The 9,979-nt window shown below is 39.8% G+C and overlaps 1 protein-coding gene across 23 annotated transcripts in view; it reads right to left on the bottom strand.

Annotated features, from left to right (window-relative positions):
• Positions 1-9,979, bottom strand: part of LOC109038096 (calcitonin gene-related peptide type 1 receptor) — a 506,731-nt gene that overhangs the window by 387,854 nt on the left and 108,898 nt on the right. The window lies entirely within an intron of this gene.

Below are 9,979 nucleotides of genomic sequence, written 5' to 3'. Positions count from 1 at the left end.
TCGAAAAACCCTGCGATTCCGAGTTTCACACCTATCCGTCAATAAACAACGGAGATGCCAAATTTCCGCCATTTTGAACTTTGACCGGCCGCCATTTTGTCAATAATGAACATTTTGACCTGCGGTTTGCGCCAAAAATTTTCTTTTTTTATTATCTTTCGAATGAGGTATCACAAAGGGGGGGTTGCTATTTGAAAAAAAAAAGTTAGCCCCCGCCCCCCTTAAGGGGGGCCGCCCTCCAAAATTTTGGGGGGACCAAAAAGTTGCTACTTTAGACCGAAGAACATTCCCAAAGTTTCAAACTTCTATCTCAATTTGGAAAAAAGTTACAGGGGTGGTCAGTGACTTTTGGATAACCCTGTATATTATTACATTGGAGATACGCGGTTGTTTACGGGCATCGCGCCGAACAGGTTCAATCCTGTTGCGTGACGTCACTGCCTTATAGACGAAATTTGAGGTTTTAGGAGGTATTTTTCGACGAATGTTTGTGGAATTTGGTAAGCGGGGGTATTTTTCTCGGGGGATCTCGAATTTTTCGTCGGATTTTCAAAATCTCAAAATCCAAGATGGCGGCCGTGGCCTAAAATGCTAAGTCGGCTCCTGTTTGATCGATTTTCGTGAAACTCGGTATCCACAGGTATTTTTCGACGAGAAACTCGAATTTTTGGTCGGATTTTCAAAATTTCCAAATCCAAGATGGCGGCCGTGGCCTAAAATGCTAAGTCGGCTCCTGTTATATCGATTTTCGTGAAACTCGGTAACCAGGGGTATTTTTCGACGAGAAACTCGAATTTTTGGTCGGATTTTCAAAATCTCAAAATCCAAGATGGCGGCCGTGGCCTAAAATGCTAAGTCGGCTTCTGTTCTATCGATTTTCGTGAAACTCGGTATCCGCAGGTATTTTTCGACGAGAAACTCGGATTTTTGGTCAGATTTTCAAAATTTCCAAATCCAAGATGGCGGCAGTGGCCTAAAATGCTAAGTCGGCTCCTGATATATCGATTTTCGTGAAACTCGGAGATCTAGGGTCCTTTTCGACGGGGAACTCGAATTTTTGGTTAGATTTTCAAAATTTCAAAATCCAAGATGGCGGTCGTGGCCTAAAATGCTATATAGCTTCCTGATATCGATCGATTTTTGTGAAATTCGGTATTAGGAGGTATATTTCGACGGGAAATTAGAATTTAAGGTCCGATTTTCAAAATTCAAAAATCCAAGATGACGAACGTGGTCTAAATTGCTATCTTGGCTTCCCGATCCATCGATTTTTGTGGAATTCGGTATTAGGAGGTGTATTTCGACGGGAAATTAGAATTTAGGGTCCGATTTTCAAAATTCAAAAATCTAAGATGACGAACGTGGTCTAAATTGCTATCTTCGCTTCCGATCCATCGAATTTTATGAAATTCGGTATTAGGAGGTGTATTTCGACGGAAAACTCGCATTTTTGGTCGGATTTTCAACATTTCCAAATCCAAGATGGCGGCCCCGCACGAAAACGCGGTCCGGACTCCTAGAATATCAATTTCTGTAAAACTTAGTGAAAAAGAAGATTAAGACATAGATGTTGTCTCCTCAGCAATGTTAAAAACTGTGCGGGGCGGTGGCGGCTCGCGGAGCGAGTCGCAAGTTCGTCGCGAAGCGTAGAACTGGGGTCCAGGGGCACTCCCCGGCTAGACGTGTCAGCTCGCAAAGCGAGCTAATCACGACTAGTTACTCTATATAAAGCTGCTGTTCCCACTCACTCTGTCCCCTCTAGATAAAAATTGGCCGAAGCGATTTCCTTTAAAATTGGTACACGCTTAGCTATGGTAATGAGGAGTTGATTGAAATTGTTCCCATTCAAATCCGCTGCCTCGGATGCCCGCAAGAGCGAAAAGTTATTTCTCCATACAGTATTACATTGGAGATACGCGGTTGTTTACGCGCATCGCGCCGAACAGGTTCAATCCTGTTGCGTGACGTCACTGCCTTATAGACGAAATTTAAGGTTTTAGGAGGTATTTTTCGACGAATGTTTGTGGAAATTGGTAAGCGGGGGTATTTTTCTCGGGGGATCTCGAATTTTTGGTCGGATTTTCAAAATCTCAAAATCCAAGATGGCGGCCGTGGCCTAAAATGCTAAGTCGGCTCCTGTTTGATCGATTTCCGTGAAACTCGGTATCCACAGGTATTATAAACTCGGTATTCACAGGTATTTTTCGACGAGAAACTCGATTTTTTGGTCAGATTTTCAAAATTTCCAAATCCAAGATGGCGGCTGTGGCCTAAAATGCTAAGTCGGCTCCTGTTCGATCGATTTTTGTGAAACTCGGAAATCTACGGTACTTTTCGACGGGGAACTCGAATTTTCGGTCAGATTTTCAAAATTTCCAAATCCAAAAGATGGCGGCCGTGGCCTAAATGCTAAGTCGGCTCCTGTTCTATCGATTTTCGTGAAACTCGGAATCCAGAGGTATTTTTCGACGAGAAACTCGAATTTTTGGTCAGGCTTTCAAAATTCATAAATCAAAGATGGTGGCCCTGGCCTGAAATACTATCCGGCTCCTTTCAATCGATTTTCGTGAAACTCGGCTTGAACAAGTATTTTTCGACGGGAAACTTGAACTTTTGGTCCGATTTCAAAAATTTTAAAATCCACGATGGCAGCCGTGGCCTCATATGATGTCTTGGCTTCACTTTGATCGATTTGCGTGAAATTCGGTATCAGGGGGTATTTTTCAACGGATCAATTTTTGGTCAGATTTTCAACATTTCAAAATCCAAGGAGGCGGCTGCGCTATATAATGCGGTCCCAGCTGCTGGAACATCAACTTCTGTAAAACGTGGTGAAGAAGAAGATGAAGACGAAGACATTGTCTTCTCATCAATGTTAAAAAGTATGTGGGGCGGTGGCGGCTCGCGGAGCGATTCGCAAGTTCATCGCGAAGCGAAGAACTGGGGTCCAGGGGCGCTCCCCAGCTAGATATAATATACATACATAAATAGATTAATAGATTCAACTAATTGCTCCGATTCTAAATAAGCTAAGACTGCACCACCATTGCTAGCTGTTTGTTTTCTGATTCTATTGAAGATATCGCGATTTTTACGGTCACGTTTTGAGACTAAAAAGTGGTCAGTTGAACTCAATTCTACGGTGATCGTACCTACTGATACTACATGCAAGAGGTCATACGTTTACTGAGCATCGCAGAGGGTAAATTTTTCCGACGTCAAGAATAGACAACGGATCGCACATCGCCGCCTTAGCTAAAGGAGTTGAAGGACCCATCCCGGATGCACTGTCAGCCCTGACTTCGTTTCAAATTGTTTTTAAATTGGCCCGACGGTTTCGACGTTCCCATCTGCCCTTATTAAAGGTTTACTTCATGCTTCTCGCTCAAGAGTCATCGGTTCACAAAAGCCCTCTACACCGAGCTCGATAAAAGCTCGCACACGGAGGCTTACGAGCTTGAAAGCTATTAAAATCAGCGCTTCGCCTAAAAGACCGGGTTGCGAAAAACCTTGGAGAAAATTACGAAGGGGAAAAAACTTGTCCCTGTGGAGTCAGCCTTTCCATGTCTTTATTTACTGATCTACGATTTTACCAGCTTACTTCCACCATCTGTGTCTGACTTTTCCTTTCTTTAATTACGAGAAGATGGAAGGACGTCCCCTCAAAATGGTACAACTCGACAACTAGCTTGATCTGGACTTTTGCGCCAGGTAGGAAGTCAGCGCCTGGTCAGTGATGATACGCTCAAGCAGAGAGCTTAAAACCACAAATTCGAGAGAAATGATGATCAATTGCTCGTCGTAAGATAACCGTCTAAAAAGCAGCTCACGCTGTGATTTTGAAGGGACACGTGCCCTTTTTAGATTGCCCGTTTCCCTTTAATTTGGAGTAAAGTTGAAAAGCCTTTTAGGAACTCAAAAAAATCATTAATAAAAGAGGGAAGGGTTCCATCTTTTTTTCGACCCTGCCTTTTTCTATTTCACTGGAGGGGAAGTGTCCCTTCCACTTTTCTTCCCCACCCGGTGACGTTGCGCTGAGCTGAACCTTCCCCCTACGTTCGACCGTTCCCCACTCCATTCGCATAGAGAAAAAAAAGGAGGTATTTGCATCTTAAGGATTGGGTGTCCTGTGACGTAGGTCGGTACAACCTGATCGGCAAAATCCGGAATTCGAAGTATGAAAAACAGACCATAACGTCCGATTTTTTTGCTTAAATCAATTCATGATTTAATTTCAAACATTTTATGTTGAATGCATTTTTTCGATAAACTACACAATTTCCAAGAAAATCGATAATAAAAGTCGCTGCCCCGACCTACGTCATCAAAAAACGTCGACGATGCTTGAAATGCAAACATCTCCTTTATTCTCTCCATGCTCCATTTGAACCACGCCACCGCATAGGTTCGGTCGCTCACCCGCCCAGGTAGCTAGCGACCAGTGATCAGTTGCTGAAAAATTTCGCCCCTCCCCCCCCCCCCCCACGGGAAATGGCTTCAAACTCCAATTGTTTTTTTATCAAATGGCATCCCCCCTCCCCTCAAAAGTGACACGTCAATCAAAAGAGGACTAAAAATTAAAATTTTTGGCGTAAACTGCAGGTAAAAATCTTGATTTTTGACAAAATGGCGGCCGGTCAACTCCGTTTTTGTTGACGGGTTGGGATGTAACTTATCACCCGGAGTTTTTTGGGACGTGAAAAAACGATCCCGGCATCAGTTCTCCGGAAAATTCTGTCCTTTCCAAAATGGCGGCTGTCAGATTGGCACTCTAGAGCGACACCCGAATATCTAGGCTGTTCATCGGTGGATTTACATGGAACTTGGGATCGAGGGGTATTTTGGCACGAAAAACGAATCTTTCATTGGATGTTTGAAATTATGAATTAATTCAAAATGGCGGAAACTCGGTATCACGAAAGTTAGGTAACTGATGAATTCGCATGAAACTCGGCCGCCATTTTAGAAGTATATTTTTAATTAGTTTAAATAATCAGATTTGATTTGCTTCATTTCCTCTTCCTTTTCTCCATTCTCTCCAGTTATTTTTAATATACTTTTCATGCATATACTTTTTTATTTTACTTACAATTCCTTGATAAGATATCCTAACATCCACAAATTCCTTCTAAAGCATTTTTGGTAGTTCATTACGTTCTCTAGTGCTGAAGTTATGCAGGGCCGGATTTAGGGGGTGGCCACATGGGCCGCGGCCCATGGTGGCAAATTTAGGGGGCGGCAAATTATGCAATTTTTCTAAATGTATATCTATAGGCATTTAAAAAAATCAGATTCAGAGAAAAAATTACAAACGAGAAAAGGCGACAAAATCTCTCATTTCCTGAGAGTATAGTACTTTCTAATTTTATCGTCTTTCGGTGATGCAAGAGACAGCGCCTTTAATTAGTTGAGTGAAGAAAGAAACGAAACACGCAATTTGGCCTGGAACGGCGCGGCGCAGAGAGCAATGATGACGAGGACTTGAGATGAAAAGAAGAAACCCTTAGCGCGGCGGTCGGCATGTAACACATATTAGCGCCTACAAGACTGCATGAAAACTTCACGCATTGCGTCAAACACAGTGCGGTCAGCAACGGTTGGGGTGAAACGCATAGCGCCTAAAAGACTGTAGGAATACTTCACGCACGACGCCAAACACAGTGCGCATGCGGTCAGCGCGGCGCGGCGGCTGAAGTTAAAATTATTAAACCACATTTATGTTTGTTCTAGCATAATTTATTCACTCATTTCTTATAAATGGATGGCCTTGTCTATAGTTGACAGGACTTTCGTAAAAACTTGTCCGACACAAATAAACTCGTCTTATGCACCCCTCCCCCTCCAGCACGTTCACTTGATGGTTTTTATTGATACTTCAAAACGAATGCGAAGGGGGCGGCAAAATACATGCAGCCCATGGGCGGCAAGCAGGTAAATCCGGCCCTGAAGTTATGCAAACTGTCATAAGTTAATTGCAGTTAACTTTTATTTGGGCTAATTATAAGGTTCCTTTCTCTTATTTCTTATGCCATACTGACTATTTTCATGAAATTCTAGCATACTCTCATTTTTGGCTACATATTTAAGCACTTCGAGAATACTGATGTCTTCAAGATTCAGTATCTGGAGTTCATGAAACATTTGATCGGTGGGTGTTGGAATGCTACATTCATATTTCCCTCATTAGTGATGTAAATCGGTGTGTTACACCGGTGACTTAGGTATGTCACCACTTCTCTGTCATAGAGTACAATAGAGTCGCAATGTTCTGGAGCGCCGATGAAGCCACTTTTGGAGGCTGTTTTGTCCAGTGCTCCGGAGACAAGTGTGCGGCGACTAGCGATGACGCATGCGCAGAGACTCGCGCTCAGCGCTCCCCACTCCCGACTCGGCTCCGCTTCAGATGGCTACAGGTAGAAACACGTCGTCCCTTTTTGAATATTATTCAAGAGTATGATACATTAATGGATTCACTATCCCAGTTAGAACAAAATATTTTAAAAATATTTTAAAAATACTGTCGTTTGGAAAATATTTTCAAGAAAATAATTCCACGAAAATATTGTAAAAATAGTTTTACAATATCTTTTAAAGCAAATTTTTAAAATATTAAAATAAGTTATTTTTAAAATATTTCTGCAATATTTAAATGAAATTTTTTTTGTGAAAAATAATTTTATAACAATTACTAAATATTTACATTTTTAGTTGTAAAAATACTGCAAAATATAATTTTAAGATTATTAATAATATATTTAAAACAATTTCTTTTGAAATTAAAGTCAACAAAAATTTTAAAGATATTTGAAAAATAATTTTTTAAACATATTTTAGAAATTCTTCAGCAGGCCCGCTTTGTTTTACGCACACCAACAGGTATGTACATTTATAACTGATTATAAGAAAGGGTCGCGCGGGTCTATACACGGAAAAAAAAATATTTGCTAAAATGGCAAAAAATGGTTTGCAATTTCTGCAATTCGCTTTATGCTAAAATGCCCACCTTCGCGGCGAGAATGACAAAACAATATGCAAAAATAGTAATTTCATTGTGCGAAATTAGCAAACTATAATTTTGCGAAATTAACATTACTAGTTTATGCTATTATGGCTAAAACTTTTGCTAGGTTTGCAAAATGTTTGCCAAATTAGCGTATGGTTTTGCTCTGTTTACTAATTATTTTGCGAAACCTACTAAAATCAATCGCTTTTAGCAATCTCAATATTGCGATTTCCACCACCTCATAAATTGCTGTTTTCACAAGATATATTGTGAATGCAGCGACATTTTTGCGATTATAAGAATTAAAAAAGCTATTTGTACAATTTAATTTTGCCGAATTTGCGAAATTATTGTTAAGTTAGCAATCTCATTTTGGGATTTTCGCAAAAGTAAAATAAACCGTGTGCGCGCGCTCTAGGAGCTGTTTTTGGTACATATGTTCTTTTCTGATAAGATAAGATAAGATGAGATATTTTAGTATTGAAAAGTAAAACATAAAATAAAGGACAATATTAATCTTCCCGGCAAATTGGGATGCCCAATTAATCTGCCGGATCAGACATAAAATTAAATTCAACTGATGATAATAGAAAAAAGAAAGGGGGAGAAAAAGAAAAGACAAAAAAATATGTAATAATAAAAATAATAAATAAATAACAGGTAAATGCATCGACATATATTCAAACTAGAAAAAGGCCCAAATAATTAAAACTGGAAAAAGACGCAATTATAAAAAACAGTAATTTGGTTTGAAAAAAAAAATGAAATTGAAAATTTGAAATACACGAATATGAATATCTTGAGTACAATTAATAAAGAATTTGAAACATAAATTACATGATGAAATAAAAAATAATATATAATAAATTCTGGTAAAATACTATACGAATCCGTCAATAAACAAACATATTGCAGATTCAGAGACCTGCGATAGTTAAGAGATTGAATTTAGGGGCCCATTTGCATCAAGCCTGGCTGGTCTAGTGGTAAGGTACTGGACTTCGGATTGTAACTTAGTCCCGAGGCGTGGGTTCTAATCCCGACGGGGATGGCGCGGATTTTAAGGTAGGTAAGTCTCAACTCTACGATCCACCAACTGGTAACAACGCGTATGCACATTCGAAAGAACATTAGTACCGAATGCATCACCTAGAGTGCGCGCACTCTAGGTGCAATTTCTGTGCAATATTTTCAGAACATCCATTATTTTTAAATTAATTTTCCAATCATTTTAAAACATCCAAAAAATATTTTAAAAGTAGCCGGAACCGGGCTATGCTACAATGTTGGAAGTTTGTATGGTTTTACTTTAATGAACAACAATGTCGATTCATAGCGATGAATGTATTGAACACGAATACAGCGGACATGATAGTCCTTACTGATACAAGTACAGAGAACATAAAGTATAATAGAGTCGCAATGTATTGGAGCGCCAATGAAGTCAATCCATGAACGGGCCTTTCCGAGCCGCTTGTGCTCCGAAATGTGTGAACCAAGTGTGAACCCGACGGCATTTTTGATCATGGTGGCTTATGGAGAAATCAAGGACCGCTTGTGTTTTTTCGACATCTTTTAATTCAATCAGCATTAGGGTCATTCCACGTCAACGCAACCAGGCTCGGAACCCGACCCCCTCCGATTTGGCTGAAAATTGGTATACGGGGTCTTTACATCATTCTAAGAAACTGATTTGAAGTAATTTGAATAGGTTTTACCATCCGACGCCCCGTTCGTGAGATATCGACCCCCAAAGATGGGGTGAATTTTAGCGATATTCAAAGAAGCCCGTTTTAGCGATTCTCATTTTCTCGACTTCCCTTTCTTTGACTCTCCGTAGCGAGACTCTGTATCAATCCATCATACTTTGAAAGAGTGTTTCTATACCGGTTTTTTATGTAGATTCTGAATATGCCATCGAAGTGGAGCAAAAAATTATTTAAATTGCCGTAATTTAGGATTTTTTTAAAATTTACTATTTTTTCGCCATTCAATGTTCAAACTGAATTATCCAAAATACAGTCTCTCCGATTTTCGATTTTTTTTATACTTCAACCTTAAGATATATACTTTTGGTTGATATAATTTTTTTTATTGCTATTGTTAAGGGCCTAAAAAATTCAAATAAGCCAAAAAAGGTCAAAAATTGGTAAAAAAGAACGATTTTTCACATGTTCATCCAAATATTTCGATAATGAACTCTTCAATTATCGATATTTTTTCCCACTTTACCCTCTAGCATGTATAAAACCAAACTATCAACGCGTTCCATACATGCACTAATCTATTAACGGCCTGATGGAAACCGGAAATTGATCGAAAATCCTCGAAATTGACGCAAAAAGACGATTTTTCACACGGTATCCGATGCATTCCATGGATTTTAACTCCAATTTTCAATTTTCTCTCTCTATTTCAACCTTAAGGTATATGTATACTTTCGAGTAAAAAACACTTACAAACGTGCATCGATGGGGCACGGATCTACACGGAAATGAAAACCGGCCGGAAATGCTCAAAAATGACGGGAAAAGGCGATTTATTGCATAGCCAGGGAAGCATGTGTTCGAGAATTACGTCCCGTTTGCACGTTTGTGATGCAAGTTTACGCTCTTCATTTCGGTCCCTAGAATGAGAAAATCTTTGGTGGACTCTCCGATTTTGATGCCAAGGCCCTGAAAACAAGATGGCGGCCAAAATGGAGGCTGAAATTGAGATGTTGGTAAACCGGCACAAAATGTCAAGAGAGGTGTCGATTCTCATGTTGATAGGATCGTAGATTCCAAAAAAAAATTGTCATACAGACCACTCGACCCACGGAAATGCCCAAAATCCAAGATGGCGGCCGATTTTGGCTCTTTAGTGGCTAAAACGTCAAATGCGGGGCAAAGAGAGGAGTTAACACTCTAGATATCTATTTTCGAGGACACAGATTCCAAAAAAATAGGAGAAAAAAACATTTCATAGTCAAGTTTT

This window comes from Bemisia tabaci, chromosome 1, assembly GCF_918797505.1.
Source record: "Bemisia tabaci chromosome 1, PGI_BMITA_v3".
NCBI classification, from domain to species: domain Eukaryota; kingdom Metazoa; phylum Arthropoda; class Insecta; order Hemiptera; family Aleyrodidae; genus Bemisia; species Bemisia tabaci.
This window is presented reverse-complemented; position numbering and strand designations above follow the sequence as displayed.